Source organism: Scleropages formosus, chromosome 5, assembly GCF_900964775.1.
Source record: "Scleropages formosus chromosome 5, fSclFor1.1, whole genome shotgun sequence".
Taxonomy (NCBI): domain Eukaryota; kingdom Metazoa; phylum Chordata; class Actinopteri; order Osteoglossiformes; family Osteoglossidae; genus Scleropages; species Scleropages formosus.
The window spans coordinates 12,530,402-12,546,043 of NC_041810.1; positions in this window are offsets into that span (position 1 = coordinate 12,530,402).

Here is a 15,642-nt window from a genome sequence, read left to right on the forward strand (position 1 = left end):
ACCCGGTAACACAGGGCGTAAGGCCGGAGGGGGAGGGGACACACCCAGGACGGGACGCCAGTCCGTCGCAAGGCACCCCAAGCGGGACTCGAACCCCAGACCCACTGGAGAGGAGGACTGTGGTCCAACCCACTGCGCCACCGCACCCCCTACTATAGGGTAACAATGAATATGATTTCCAACATTACATTTGTACAGCAGGTTAATTTTTACCGTGTCAGTTCAGGGCATGTCCCTTAATCAAAGGTACCGCAGCATAAAGAGGGATTTGAACCTGGGTCCTTCAAGTAGAAGGTAGCAGCTCTGGCCACTTGACCACCTGTAGCATGGTTACAGAAAGTTAAATGGATTGCCCAAAAATGTAAATATTATCGAGGAGCTGTTGTTAGGCGAAAAAAGAAACTACTCTGAAATGTATTTAACACAACCAGAGTCAGATGGCTGCCAATAAAAATCCCTGGGGAGTGAAAGCAATGTGCCAGAAGATTCCGCAGAAGCCTCATCTGTCTGTCCACAAAAGAAGAGGCCTGACCAGAACGTCGATATCAGACCGCGCATCACGGATCATGGCGTCGATTTAGTCATAAAGAGCAACCAAAGAGTGAAGCGAGCGTCATCTTTACAACAGAAGGCCATTACACGGAAATGCCGCAATTCTATTTTTTTCTTTTTTTAATTCAAATGAGTGTTTCGCTCTGCTGCGTTTCCTTTTATTCCCCTCCTGGAATCACTGTCTTGTGTAGGGAATGAAGGACAGAGGAGGACTCGCCCCACCCGCACCCAACAGTGAAGCTGACTGTTCTTACAGTTTGCCAATCCCACATGACACTTATAGTGAGCACTTCGCACACTGCGCTGGTCAGAGCATCATAGCCATGCGTGAAAATGCGTGAGCTTGTGGAACTGCTGCTTGAGATCATCTTCATTAAGCAGTTTTAAGAAAGGCTTTGAAGAAGGAAATCATTGTGTTTACCTGCTGAACTCTTAGCTGGCAGTAGGGAGTACCCAAACAGGAACGTGGGACCACTTTGATTCACTTCGGTTCCACAGTGTTTACAGCTCACGTCCGGCGTTCCTGAGTGTGGGGGATCGGTAACAAGCGGAAGAACGTTGCACATGTTTATGAGAGGAATCTGTCAACAATGAGCATTAAATATGAGTGTCTTCAGTGTTTTTTTTTTTATTTCCAATTATTTAAAATTAGCTTTAATTCTGCAGCTAATTTGAAGTTGATAAAATTGTTCAAATAAAAAGCTTCAAGAATTTGCTGTAGCTTAGGTTGTTACAGAACCTAACCAACGAACAAGCTGAGGGGTATCGACATTAACTTTAACAAAATGTGACAGTGTTTAAAGTAATCTTAGAGTTGCGAACAAAACCAACAGACTTCTTGTCCAAATGGTGAATATTCAAAACTGTGATATAATATACACACGAAATTCTTCTGCCTTTAAAGTAATTGCTTAATGTATTCACTAGGAAAACAGCTTCGCAGCTTTTGAAATCTCTATAGTCAGCCTTATTAATAAATAACTTTTAATAAACATTAGGTAACAAGACATATTGGAAAACATTTTTAAAAAGGTGAAATTTCCAAAAGGCTTAATCGTATCAACACTCCCTTGGATGGCGGTGTTGCGTGTAACCTTTCAAGTTCAATTTTTTAAGCCATCACATTTAAATTAAATAAATTAAGTACATAATTCATTAAAGCAAATTCAATTAAAATTCAGAATTCCTTTGATGTTTTTGGGTTCGTTTATTTGCTTTGGAAACTGCAGTACCTCGATCGCAAAGTGGGGTCACCAGGTCTGCCTTCTGGAGATTGGGACCATAGTTGGCTGCAGAAGCCAGCTGAAGCTTTGCTGTGCCCTCGGTGGGGGGAGGGAGACATACTCCTCTTGTTCAGTTTCTGTTCCTTTCCGGGCCAAAGTGTTCATTTTTCAGGCCCATCTCTTCCGGTCTCCGTTCTGAGCAACAGGTTCGCAAAGCGAGCGGCTTTTCTCGTCGTAACAAATGAATTAAAAAGAATAATTACTCCAATAACGTGTTAAATTCATGAATCACGGACAGCGTCCCACAGCAGCGGGATCTACAGGAAGAGGGAATGGCGTGACGCAGTATGCAAAAAGGTGTTTGTTTATGCAGGGAGATTGGGACTCTTAATAAGGGGAAGTGCAAGCATTAATTACATTGATTAAAGTGAATATGCCAACAAAGATAGAAAGCCTATCTCAAGAAGTAGCGCGTGGGAACAGTTAAAGGATTTGCTTGGTTCGTTTTTGCGAGGAGGACTTCGCTGAAAGAGAGCGCAAGGGTGAATCAATTACATTTCATTTGCATGTCCAATTAAAACATGCCATAATTGCACAAAGTGAGAGGCATTCCGCAGAGGACCAAAGTTGATAATTGTCTTGCCTCTTTTGAGGCTGCCGCGCTGTTGATGATGCTCAACAAGAGCTACAGGGTTAATTAGTTTGTTTATCTTAATTGGCGAAGGGTGAAGCTGCGTGCGGCGGCTGGGTTCGAGACGTGGCAGTCTACGGAAATTCACGGACGGGCTGTAAACCTCACCACGAAACGATCAAAATCTCTTTCCCAGGGCCCCTACAGCTTTTGCAAAGACAAGCTCTTAAAATTCTTCTCTCTGCTTTTGCCCTGAACTCCACTCTCTTTATAGTTTTTATATTGGCCGCACCTGGTGCTCATTGTCTCCTAATGAGCTCCCCACAAGTGTGGCTGCAAGGCTGGCGGGGGGGGTGGTCGATGTGTCACTAGAGACACGACCGTTAGAGGAGACCGCGCCATAACCGGCATGTACTATACTGCCATATAAATTTGGTTATTACCATTTATTCATTTCATTTCTGACATCTGACTATTCTCCAAGGTAATTTTACAGTGGCTGGTTAGTATATTAAGCACTTTGAATCATTTGCTCATTTACACAGCTGGGAAATTTTCTATAACTTACCCTAAACTGAAAAAAATGACAGTGTCTCGATCAAGGGTACAACAGCAGGAGGTAGCGGTTGAACCCCGACGTACGTACAAGAATCCAGAAACATGAGCGGGTGCAAAATGAGAGGCTGTCCCGTGTCTGAGGGGCAGAATCACTTGCTAATGAATGACGAAAGGGGAAGGTGAGAGAGAGCCCAGGTTTTGAGAGCCACCAGTGTGCATGGCTCCGGACTGCTGCAATATACTGTGGTCTCCTCCCTACTGGTTGATGAAGAGGACTGAGGGGGGAAAGCTGTAAGCAGCATGTCAGACCCGATTTCATCACCTTTCATGTGGCTGGAATAACAGCGTTTGACATACACACATGTGTCAGGATGTCTGTATGTGAGGTCTGCGCCCAACACAGTAGCAGCCAGGATTGGCACGATTTTAAAGAAACAGCAACCGGACAGCAGGAGCCACGCGGCAAGTGGCTGTTAAACGCAACGCCCTCATGGGAGAATCCGCATGTATAACAAGCATGTTCAAACAGCAGAAAGACAGGCTTGTTTGAAATGTAGAAATGTGTCTCAGAATGTCAAATAACGTTTCCGTGTCGGCCTTTGAGCAGACGCTGGATACCAAGGTCCCCGATCGCAGACGTAGGACTCCATAATATTTTAAGGTTGACTTATGTTTGACTTGGGATTTTTATATCAAATATAAACCTTACATCTCTCCCAATCATGACACTCTATAATAACCAGAGACACTAAATTTCACGGTCTCCTAGCAACTGCAGAAGTCAGAGTCATAAGCTGGAGAGGGTCAGATTTAAAAAAAACCCAGAAAAAAGTGTCAGAGTTCTGCTGGAATATGAGACTTTAAATCACTGTTTCAGGCCTATGAATCTCTACCTTGGGAAGATAGTTACTGTCCATATGAAGTTGATATTATTAATCCGCAACTTAATCCATTCCGTCCTCAGTGAATAAATGAAGCCAAATCGTTTGTCCTCTGCTGAAGGAGGACTTTAAGCAAAAGGTTCCTCGTGAAGCTGGTCCACATCTGGTGTTGGAGTTCACACTCAGTGGTCATGAGTTATGGGGTTACTGAAGACTTAGTGGCCAAGTGAGTCTAAGAAAAGTACAGGATGTTCATTGAAGCCCTAGAGGCACAAGAGCTCAACCAGCCTCAAGAGGTACAATCAGTCCTCTTCCACTTTCCAGCAGCCGGAGGAGAAGAACTCTCCTGTCATCCAGTTGGACTTGGTGACCAGCTCATCGGCTGACTGCGTTTACTGTGGTTAGTTAGCGCACGCGGGGCCGAGTGGTTGAGTTGCGCGTGTTTTGGTATCGCTCGAGATTCCTTCATCAGCATGTTTACTCTCACTAATGTTCACGAAGATGTTGTGCAGAAGGTGGGATTCAAATCTCAGTCCTTCATGTTCAAGACCGGCCTCATTGGAGAACACCACCGATCTCACGGTCTTGCAGCTTGTGTCCGAAACAGCACCAACCCACCGGGACATGCAGAGCCGAGCTGCATCCCGACTTTTCTCCGCAAAAACGCTTTCGGTTTCAACACAAACACTAGCTCTGCGGTGTAGCAGGTGGTTAGGGTTAGAGGTGCTGACTTCCCCCTCGGTTTGAATCCCACTTCTGCAGCAGTACCTTTGATCGAGGTACTTACTCTGAGCCGATTACCCTGTTGTATGGCTAAATCAGTGTACGTAGCTTAAAATGTCAAATAAATGAAATATAAACATCAGTGCATTGTTAGTAGCCCTGAGAGCACGACCCTCACCTGAAGGAGACCCCCTGACCTCTTGCATGAGAGGCAATTCTGAAAGATACAACTGCTTTTCCATTTGAATGAAATAAATAAATGAAATAAAACAGCTTTGCGGCATGGAGAAAACGCACGTCAGTAACAGGTGCCGAGTAACTCTCTGATCTGTCCAGCTGTTTGTGAGCTAAACCCCTGAGCGCTATGGAGACTCGGCCTGCGAGGAAAAAAAATCTCCTCTTGCTGTGAGGAGAAGGCTGAGTCCAAGAAAAACCCCCATCAATGAGCAGTATGATCTGGGCTTGGCCACGTGGTGGCGGACACACACACACACACGCGCGCTCACACATACACGCCACCATGTCTTCGAGGGCTTCGCCTTCAGGACGGCATGTGAGATCGCAGCCTTGGTCTCCTTGCGGAGGACGTCTGCAATCGCTTTCCCAGCAAGGCCCCCGGTGCGAGCAGATAGGGCGATCAATGTGATCAAAGTGCTATTCGTGCACACAAGCCGCAAAGGCCCGCAGACGATCTCCCGCATCGATTGTGACGTTCCAAATATTTTTAGAAGCCATCGATTTTATCGTCAAGCGTTTTCCGGTAAGCATTAAAAGAAGAAACAAAAGCGGAGATCATTTCCCCAGCGAGCACGCCATAGGGTGTGTATGTATTTAGAGCGGCGTAAGGGCAACAACTGATGTCTGTCTCAGCCATGTCACCATCCTCTTCCTCAGCGCCTCCTTTCCTCTCAAAGCGGACGAGAAGGTTTGAGCAACGTTGTTTGGAGAAACCCCCTCCCGTTGACCTTTGAGGGTAAAAAACGAAAACGATTGTGAATGACGCACCTCCTTTAAGACGATACCATTGGTGCTGCCGTTTTACCCTTGAGCAAAGTACTTTGTTAGACTACCTCTGTGTACATGACGGTGTCCTCACACATACGTGGACATACACACGCGCAACATTTGCACTATGTGCCTTGCGCTCGTGCCCCTGGAAGGTAGGGGCACGCTCGAGAAACACTACGTCTGGAGTGCCCTCCCTTCCACCCCCGAGGGGCCACACACACACACACACACACACACACACACACACACACATTTTCAGAACCGCTCGTCCCATACGGGGTTGCGGGGAACCGGAGCCTACCCGGCAACACAGGGCGTAAGGCTGGAGGGGACACACCCAGGACGGGACGCCAGTCCATCGCAAGGCACCCCAAGCAGGACTCGAACCCCAGACCCACTAGAGAGCAGGACTGCGGCCCAACCCACTGCGCCACCGCACCCCCTCCGCACAGGAGGTAGCTCCTGCCAAATCTGCAGCCCCACCACTACTAAATGGTGCAAATGGATGATTTCAGAAATAGATTTCTTTTTTCAGTCGAGTTAATCCGCATATATTTTAATGAAGCGATGGGGAATTAGCGCTGCACAACTTTAAAATGCATAAATAATGGATTAACATCTAGAATTCAGGGGGAAACTGAGAATCATATTATATATCTATATTATATATACAGAGCGCATTCAAGCAGCAATCTTGTAAAAGAAGTAGTGGATCCTGATAGGAGTTTTGTGGATACGCATGGACACAGGTTAATGTTGTGTTTCAGCGATGCGTCTAAAATTAATTTTGGAGTGTATGTGCACGAACACATTGTCGCAGTCAAGTCAGATGCGGAAGATGATAGTGAACGATGCGGGGGGACACCGAAGACTGAGCATTCTGCCGTAGTGATGGAGGCCGCACCAGTGGTGCAGCTCTTAAATTCATTAAAATGCTTAATGGAAAGCTTTAATACTATTAATATAACCCAGTTTTTTTTACATTAATTAATAAAATAATAAGCGAGCGAAGGGAGGACGAGGGCTACCTGCTACCTCCAGCTGTTCATTTTCCCAGCAATCTCGCGCAGTGATGGCCCACTTGATATCCTGACGCGTGTCAGGACATTTCAGATGACAATCTTGCTATTGCCAGGTGACCTGCAAATGCCAGTTTTCAAATGAATAATGAGATAGGTACGTGTAATTTACGCATATTGCTCGGAATAATGACGGATGAAGCAGACAAGAGTGACGGGACCGTTTAGGGTGAGATTTTGAACAAGCTGCCGGGGCAGAAAAGTGAGTATTAGTATGTAAATAATAAATCCCAAATTACTGTTTCAATTAACTATGGTGACTTAACCAGCCATGGTGACATGTTTTCATATTTAGCGCTTATTTTAATCACATCCAAGACTAGTAATGTGGTCTGTTGTGTCACCGTAGAATTAATTACTAGAATACATAATTAATTCCACACACGATCCATACGTCTGTATCTGAAATTCAGAATGACCCGGTTTGTCTGTTTAGGATGAGGTCCCTGCAAGATAAATACGAGATTCCCACATATTTAGTCTTCCTGTAAATATCCAAGAGGCAGACTGTGGCGTAAAGGGACCCCGTGAAGAATGGGTGTTTAGCAGTGGTACGGCGATGCGGGGAGAGGGCATCCGGGGAAGTTCCAGCATCCATTAGTATGATCAATGCTTTCAAGCACGCAATATTTATTGCGACAAAGCCAAATAAAACATCCTTTCCTTATTTTTAGCGTACATGTGGAGGAAGTCGTCCCCGTTGCATCATTTCCAAGATTTAGCAATCATTGCCACAATATATTTATATCACTGCATTATTGTTAATGTTATCATGCTATAAAATCATACAGGGCCATAAGTTATATGCTTGGCTGTTGCATGTATTACAGGAGTGTAACGTATACGGTCTGTGGTAATGAACACGTATTACACTAAGCCAGAATCAATTTGCAAAAAAATTAATAACCATTGCTCCCTCCAAGATTGAACACAATATTCCTTTACCTAATATGCACAAAAGAGTATCTGCAATTATTCAAAATATTTTTATTTGAACAACTAAAATAGTCAAAGTACCACATTTAGAAAAAAATAGAATTATAAACAGTTTTTATTTAGGTGGTGCCTTTCTCCAATGGGACGTACAGTGAAAGGTTTGTATACTAAGCCACTTAAGTTATTTGCCCATTTATACAGCACAATAATTTTAATTGTATTAATCCAGGGCAAATACCTTCATTAAGGGTAATAGAGCAGGAACTAGAATTTGAACCTGGGAACTTTGATTGCAAAACAATATTTTTAATGCCTACACCACACCCTGTATGGAAACAGCTGTACAGAATATGAATATAATGCGATACAATTAATCCAACTGCCTGAGAAATACTAGGGCCAAAACCTGCTGTAAGCGAAGCAAACCAGTTCAAAGGGCAAGAAATGACATATGAACATTCACATGAAGTAAGAATTATCCATAAACCAAGGGCAGCATGACACCTCACATCTTCTGGGCTGTGACTTTAGACCAGGGTTTGAAAACTTGCTCGGTCTGCATGGAGTTTGCATGCTCTCCTTCTATTTGTGTGAGTTTCCTCTTGGTGCTCTGGTTTCCTCTCACAGTCTAAAATCGTGTGTTTCAGGTCAATTGGTGACTGTGTATGCGTGATGGACTCGTGCCATGTCCGAGGTGTACCCTGCCTCATACCCTACACTTCTGGGATAGACTCTGGACCACCATGACCCTGCACTGAACACGCGGTTATTGATAATGGAAAGAAATTTAAGGAGGAGCCTTTCCTATTACTCTGTATCTATTACAGCTAGAGCACCAGAGTTGAGACGTTTCCGGTCCAAGCAATGTGACGGACATAGCTTTTAGTATAGAAATCCCAGAGTAAAAACACTCTGCTGTGTGGACAAAACCATTTTGAAAAACGTGCCAGATGGACACTTTATAAAAAGACGGATGGGTGGCGCTCTCATTAACCGAACGACAGCCATAGTGCTGCTTCCAATGCAAACACATTTGAACTTTGCCTGCAGGAAACAAAGGAGCCGTTTTAAAGAATGAAAGGCAAGCCGCACAAAGAGCAAAGCTGGATCGATGGACGCACTTTCCTCCCTCCTTCCTCGGAGCCTTGACCTCGTTGCAGCCAAGCTGCCATATCGTAAAAAGCGCCCTCCAAATTGCACGGGAAATGAAATTACCTCCCGAAAAAAGGCTCCTGTCTTATTGAAATATCCAAGTCGTTAAGTGATTCCATTAGGTTTTCAAAACAGTCCGAGGGGCGGGAGCTCCATCACCTCTGACAGCCAAGGTGAGCTAATGACTCGGCCGTTCCTCACCCTTATTTACATCTCGCTCTCTTTAGAGCACCTCATCGGAGCAGTTCCACGGCCCGGAAACTTCCTGTCCCTCATTTCCAACTTGACAGACAGCTGCTCCGAACACCTGGGCCGCATTCAGGCCCCCCAGACATGACAGGGAGATGGTGGGAGGAGGGAAGGGGGAGGGACTCTCCCATCAGCGTGCTGTCGAGATACCGTTCCATTACCAGCCATAATGCTTCCAATCAATCAACCAAATCATCTGCAAGAAACGTTGGTAAGAAATTGTTTGAACTCAACTGGCAGCTGATTCATGGCCGACATTAATATGGGTCACAATATCTGGTTTCTCCAACATAATCCCCCCATTCCCCCCCACCCCACCCCACCCCACCCCTCACAGACCCTTGATCAGGCCACCATCACCTCTGAAGCAGAGATGTTTGGAGCACCACAACGCCTTAGGGGCTGCTTAAGAAACATAAAACCTGGACAGCTTGATTCATTTCGCCTGTGGATATTTGCAGATTCACGCCTTGCGACCACAGGAGCTTCGGATCCCTAGGGTTGCTGGAGATGTAAACCTGCGCTGGCATTTACAATTGATTTGCAAAAAATGTGTCTTCTCTGGCAACATGTTTGAATTAGAGTGCATCTGAGAAATTCCAAGTTCCAAACTGTACGTCTTGCTCACTTGCAAACACTAACTGAGCACATTCTTGAATTTATTCATTTAGTAGAGGCTGAATCCTACATAGCGTTTAGCTGACACCTTTATCCGAGGTGACTTACAGTGTCAGATGCGCTACAGTAAACGTACCCATCTACACACCCGAGCAAGGTAACACACACACGTGCACGCACACTAAGAACAAAATAGAGTCACCACTTCATCTGAAACGTGTCTTTGGATTGTGGGAGGAAACCGGAGCACCTGGAGGAGATGCATGCAAAGACAAGGAGAAGAGGCAAACTAAATACACTGAAGAGGGACTGAACCCATCTCTAAACCCACAGCGCAGGAACTGTGCACCACCAGCACTATCCTCTGCAGCACTGTGGTAATTTCTAGTCCAGCTGAAGTCAGACTGAGAATAAAATATGCTTGCATTATTATTTCATAGCTTTTTGGATAGATAAGAATAAAATATCACTCAGGAAGTTTAAAGGAGTGCAAGAATAGACAGTATGCAAATAATACAATGGCAGCTGAGCAGGTAATGGCCACAGCACACAGGTGGAACATCTGCAGCAGTGACCTGCAGACTCCAAAGGGCCTGGAACTGGACCTTAATGTTGCTGGACCACTGCAGCCTGTTGTCTAGGTGCCCCCTCAGGTACCCATACTGTATATCCCCTTCACGTCCACCTCCATCGTGACTGTCCCTGGTACACCCACCACTCCAGGCATCATCTGAGGACTTCACCTTGATTTTAACACTGACAGTGTGCTTCTTTTTAATAGCCAGGAGGGCTCATTGTTCAAATCGAATTCTCGCTGCCCTATTGTCTTAATGCGAAGAGCCGGTTGCGTGCGCAGATGAAGAGTCCGTCCCGACAGCGATGGAATCGGCGCAGTTGTGCATTGAGGCCTTTTAGTGCATCCAAACAACTCGACTCAAACTAGGTCAGTCGCACGGGGGGAAAGGAGTCGTAACGCATTCAAGGAGCCTACCTTGACGGCTTGTCAAGATGCAATTTATTTTGAAATATCTCAGAATTCCCCACTAAATCTGAAACAACATGAAACCGCAGTCACGCTGATGACAGATGGGAAATTGCGCGTGAGCCCCGTTTTCCTAAATAAGCGAGAACGTTTTCGGAGTTGTTGACGTGGTCAAACAAGCTATGAGAACTTGGGGGGGGGGGCACAGAGCTGTGACTGTCCTAAGGTCTGGAAAAGGAATGAGGCTCAACTTCACCGAAGGTGTGTTAAGGCTGCATATCGTTGTCATCGTGACTTAACAGCGGCGACACTCCGCCAGCCCATCAGCTGCGCGTCGCCGCATTCGACACGACACAATCGGCTGCATCTTCATTGACTGCCAAAGGACCAAAGCGTGATGCGGGAGTTACATCATGTTCATGACACAGGTTGTGGGTGCTTTCCACGGAGTTCAGGCAAAGCTGAAGTGTTACACACAATGCATATGTTCCAAAGGCGTTTTCGTCATTCAATCCCAAACTTTGTGAAGACAGAAAAAACAAAAAGTCAACTTGTGATGGAGAATCATTAGTAATGGCGTAAGTGTGATTTACCTGGCAGACAAATCCAACTCGTCTTGTTTAAATTCTAATGCTAAATGACTAAAACAATGTAAAGCAGAGACGAGTTTACAGTGCTACATCATCATCATGTAAAGTAATTATATTACATATTACTTCAATACCATAGTGAGGGACCTTAAAGCCAACGAGGGCTTGTTTCAGTCACACTGTCCAGGTGTTACCAGTGATGAAGGGCTTCTTGGAAAGTTACTTTTGACAATCATATCACAGCTAAAATTGGCTAGAAGAGAAGGGCAGATGGATTTTATTGCTTAATGGTCAGAAATTTATTTTAAGATCGTAATTCTGCTTACTTTTATAGTCCATTTCAGAAGTGTAACAGTGCATCTCCATGTCCTCAAACAGAATAAAACGAGAACCATCATTGAACTTTGCGTGGTTTCTGCATGCAGGTAAATTCGTGGACCTTGAGCTTAGCGAGGCCTCCTTCTCATTGGAGCAGACAACTAGCGGGAAACGTGTGTCAAAGTAAAAGTCAAAGTAATTCAAGCTAACAAGCCAACTTCCCAACTTTCTAGCACGGCAGGTGCGGTATTGTGGGCCAGAGCTGGTGAAGTGGAGACTAAAGGAAGGCCCGCCATGTTCAGGAGTCAAAGCGGAACACGTATGAAGTTCAGCGCAGATGCATATGTATGAGACACGGAATTTCACTGCACTCTGCTTAAACCAGACAAACGCAGCAGGAGTCGGGGAGCTGAACTCTCTGGCGTGGTGAAATTGCAGGTGAAATACCACACACAGACACACAGACATACAGACACTGTAGGTGTTTGTTAGTCTAATGATGCCGTTATGGGACATTCTGCCCAAAGGCAGAGTGCACAGCTGTTGCCCGCATCCATATGCTGCGGTGAAGTGTATCCTGAAGCCCAGAGTGCACTTGTTCTCTACAGGCAATGACATTGGCTCCGCTCTCTGTAAATACCACTCGGTGGCTCACTGGTGCTGCATGCGGCTCCCAGCTTCCACCCTGACAAAAACCAGTTAGCGGCAAGAGTGAGAACGTCACATCACAACGCTCGGCGGTTTCCCGTCCACAAGGACATGGAGACTTGTCGGTAATAGAGGGGGACAAAACATTACCAGCACAACTCAATGTAGTTCCTTGACCTTCCAGGCTGTGAGATCCAGGCAGCGAGCACAGGTAGGCAGCACTGCAGGGGGTCTTTATGATTAACTTCATTCAGCTAAATCACTCCATGAAATAAAAATCAAATGGCCCTTCGGCTCAGGCCGAAGAAGAGACGGAAACTATTAAGAGCGAACAGGACCGCAAGACACGACGACCAACGCAAACCTCAGTCTCCCCTCCAGTCCATTCTCTGCACAGATTTTTTCGTTGGCCACACCTGGTGCTCATTGCCTCCAGACGAGTTTCCCTCCAGGTACGGCTGCTAGTGTGGGGGTGTGGCCCTGGGCTCCGGCCTCCCACAGAGGGGGAATAAGTTCACGTTTCCCTTACAACTGTCTGAATGATCAGCATTAATCCCATTTTGTCTTTCTTTACCATGGTCTTTAGAGTCCTCTCTAGAATATTTACCCACAGAAATGCTAGATAAAATAGGGTTACCCCAGAAGCACCGAGCGTCATACGCATCCCCTTCGAGCGGTGATCAAAGGGCGACTTTTATTTTATTACGGCAGCCTCTTAAAATGCTTCTGACATTCAATGTAATTTCCTCGGAAAAGCAACGCGAGCGCAGCGTTTAGCAGCTTTATGGACGCGTTATGCTGAACGAGCAGCGTGCTGACCTTGACTTTCACGTGTTTCACCCAGTCCTGCATAATCGCGCCTTTCGGCACGTCAAAGCGAGAGGGAGAGAGGGCCGGGCGAAGGAACTCCGCATGCACGCACTACGCGCGCCATCACCTTTTACAGTGTTTTCACTTTGCCAGCGCTATCACGAGGCTGTTGCTATTTATGCGTGAGCACTTTGGATTGGTTGGGCCTATTTTTTTCGTCTGCGTGTGCGTGTGAGTGTGTGTGTGTGGCTATTTCCAGTCACCGCACTTCCCCTTGACAAGCAGGGAACAATGTGCTTGGATGTGACAAAAAAAAAAAAAAAAAAAACACCAGCGCGTCCTTCACACTGTCTGATCTGCCGGAGAACGACGTTTCGCAGCGAATGCTAATTCGAATGACACGAGCGGGAGCCCTGGCCCGCTTCCAAAGGCTCGGGCCAAGGAGGGTCTCGGAGACGACGAGGGGCCAGCTGGCACAGCTTCCGGGGGCCACGGTGAGGGATGCGAGTAGAATAGGGGACCCCCACCTGAGGCCTGCTGAAGAAATGAGTTTTTAAACTTTTGGATGCCATGAAAATTCATTGCGCACCTGTTTAAAATGTAACAGCTTGTATTTCTCAGCAAGACCTGTATTAGGGATATATTTAGAGCCGAGCTCCTGCGTTCTGCTCGCGGCGATAATGAATTAGTCCTTTATGGAATATTCCGTTCTCCGTACGGTCTATACGATGAGGCCTGCGGCGAATTATGTTCGGTTAAGATAAACAACCGATGGCTGCGCATTTAGGAAACAAATTATGTTTAAGTCGTAATTACTCCGAGTGAAGTAAGTTTTAAGGAAATTGCCCTTCTACAGAGAGTTAAAACAAATGTTAAAATAGGGTTAATTGAATTTTAAGTCTTGTCACAGCAGATTACGGAGCTCATGAAACGCCACTTTAATTATGTTATTACCATGTGGATTAACGCATAGCATTTTAAAGAGTAATTACAGTCGGGCCGCTGCTGTGTTTTAATGTAATCATTTACATTTTGGACGCACGGCTTTCAGTCTTCCGACCGTCACTCCGGTTCCTGAACATTGCTCAGAATATGCGAAACTAAGCAAAACCTGCGTCTTCCTCACAACTCCGAAAACATACGCCAGCGCAAAAATGTCTGCTGCCCTGATGCAAAAGTCGCATCGCGTAAATTCATCTCACGATTAATAATCATTTCCAACTAAGAGCGAACGTTCGTCATCGTTTCCGTAGCATATGCAACCTATGTCTTTTTTATTTGAAAAGTTAATGTTGTTGCTAACGCCTTTCAGTTCCAGAATGCATGTACGTGTGTATGTATGCTGACTTTAGACACCGGCAGGTTAAATAAGGCCCTGTGGAGGACCTCGTCATCCTCTCGCGGTTGTTTCTCTGCAGAGGTGTCCTGCGGCAGAAACGCCGAGTTCTGGCCGCGTACCGGGTGAAAGGTCACGCGCGTGCGCACGTGTCATCGGCGTGTCGCCGTCGGATTGCCCGCAGTCTCCGCCACAGACGTTTGCGCTCCTGATTCCTGAAAATGTGTCATTTCGGCACTCGCTCCAGTAACAACGTGACGGGGACGTTAATGACGCGTTCTTGAGGAGCACGCAATTGAAGGCGCTGTACAGCGTTTAACAAAAGACGTTAATTTAAAGCTCCGCCGACTGCAGGTCAGAGGTCACATGGGTGGTTTTCAACTCGTCTTAAAAGTCGTGTTAACACGAGGCATGAAAGAACAGTCTGTGTCAGACATACACTGGTCAAAGTTTTCACTTCCACCAAGCATATGCAAAGGTGTGGGTTTATCTCGATGCAGCAGTGCACCAACCCATTGGGGACCACAGGATTGTATAAAACTCGTTTCGTTCCTTGCATTATTTACAGGTTGGATTCTCTAAAACTATTAGATAAAACCTTAATATAAGTATATAAAGTACTTTTTCCTCTCAAGCTAACCTAAAATTAAATCTTACCTTAAAATTATGAAAATGTCACACTCCACAAATTCCTAGTCTGTGTTGTTTGTTGACTGAATTATCCCTGAAATGGACAATGTTCTTTGTCTTATTATTGATCACAGACACTCAGGTACAAAAGACATGATTTGTAAACGCTGTGGAAGTAAATTGAATTAAGGCCTCTTGTGCTCCTGCTCTCTCTGGGCACATTTTAGTACCATCTGCTGGACAGGTAAATACAGATATACAGACAAATTTTTAGAAAATACACAAGTGAATAAAATATGCAGTTTTTTGGGGGGGAATGAATAAAAAACTGGAGGGAATATTTCCGTCTTCAGAAATTTGATTAATTTTCAAGAATTTTCCTCTTGGAGATGGAGACCAGTCTTCCCTTCGCAGAAGTCCTCGGTAGTCAACGACCTCCAGAGCATCCTTTGAACCACGGTCTCCTTTTATTGGCCATTTTATTGCCATTCTTATAGCCGCATCACCCAGGGCCATTTTCTTCCCGATCGCTCCGAAGCTTATTCAAGGCTTTGTTCGCAGTTTGGAAAGGAAGACCATGATGCAGCGAGAAATATGAGAAGATTTTGCATCTCCACGATCTTCGACTCACAATAGCGGTTTCTCCACACTTGGCCCTGGAATAGCAGATCAGTGAACAGCTACAGTCTCAGGATTTTGATTTGACATTGTGCTGTGC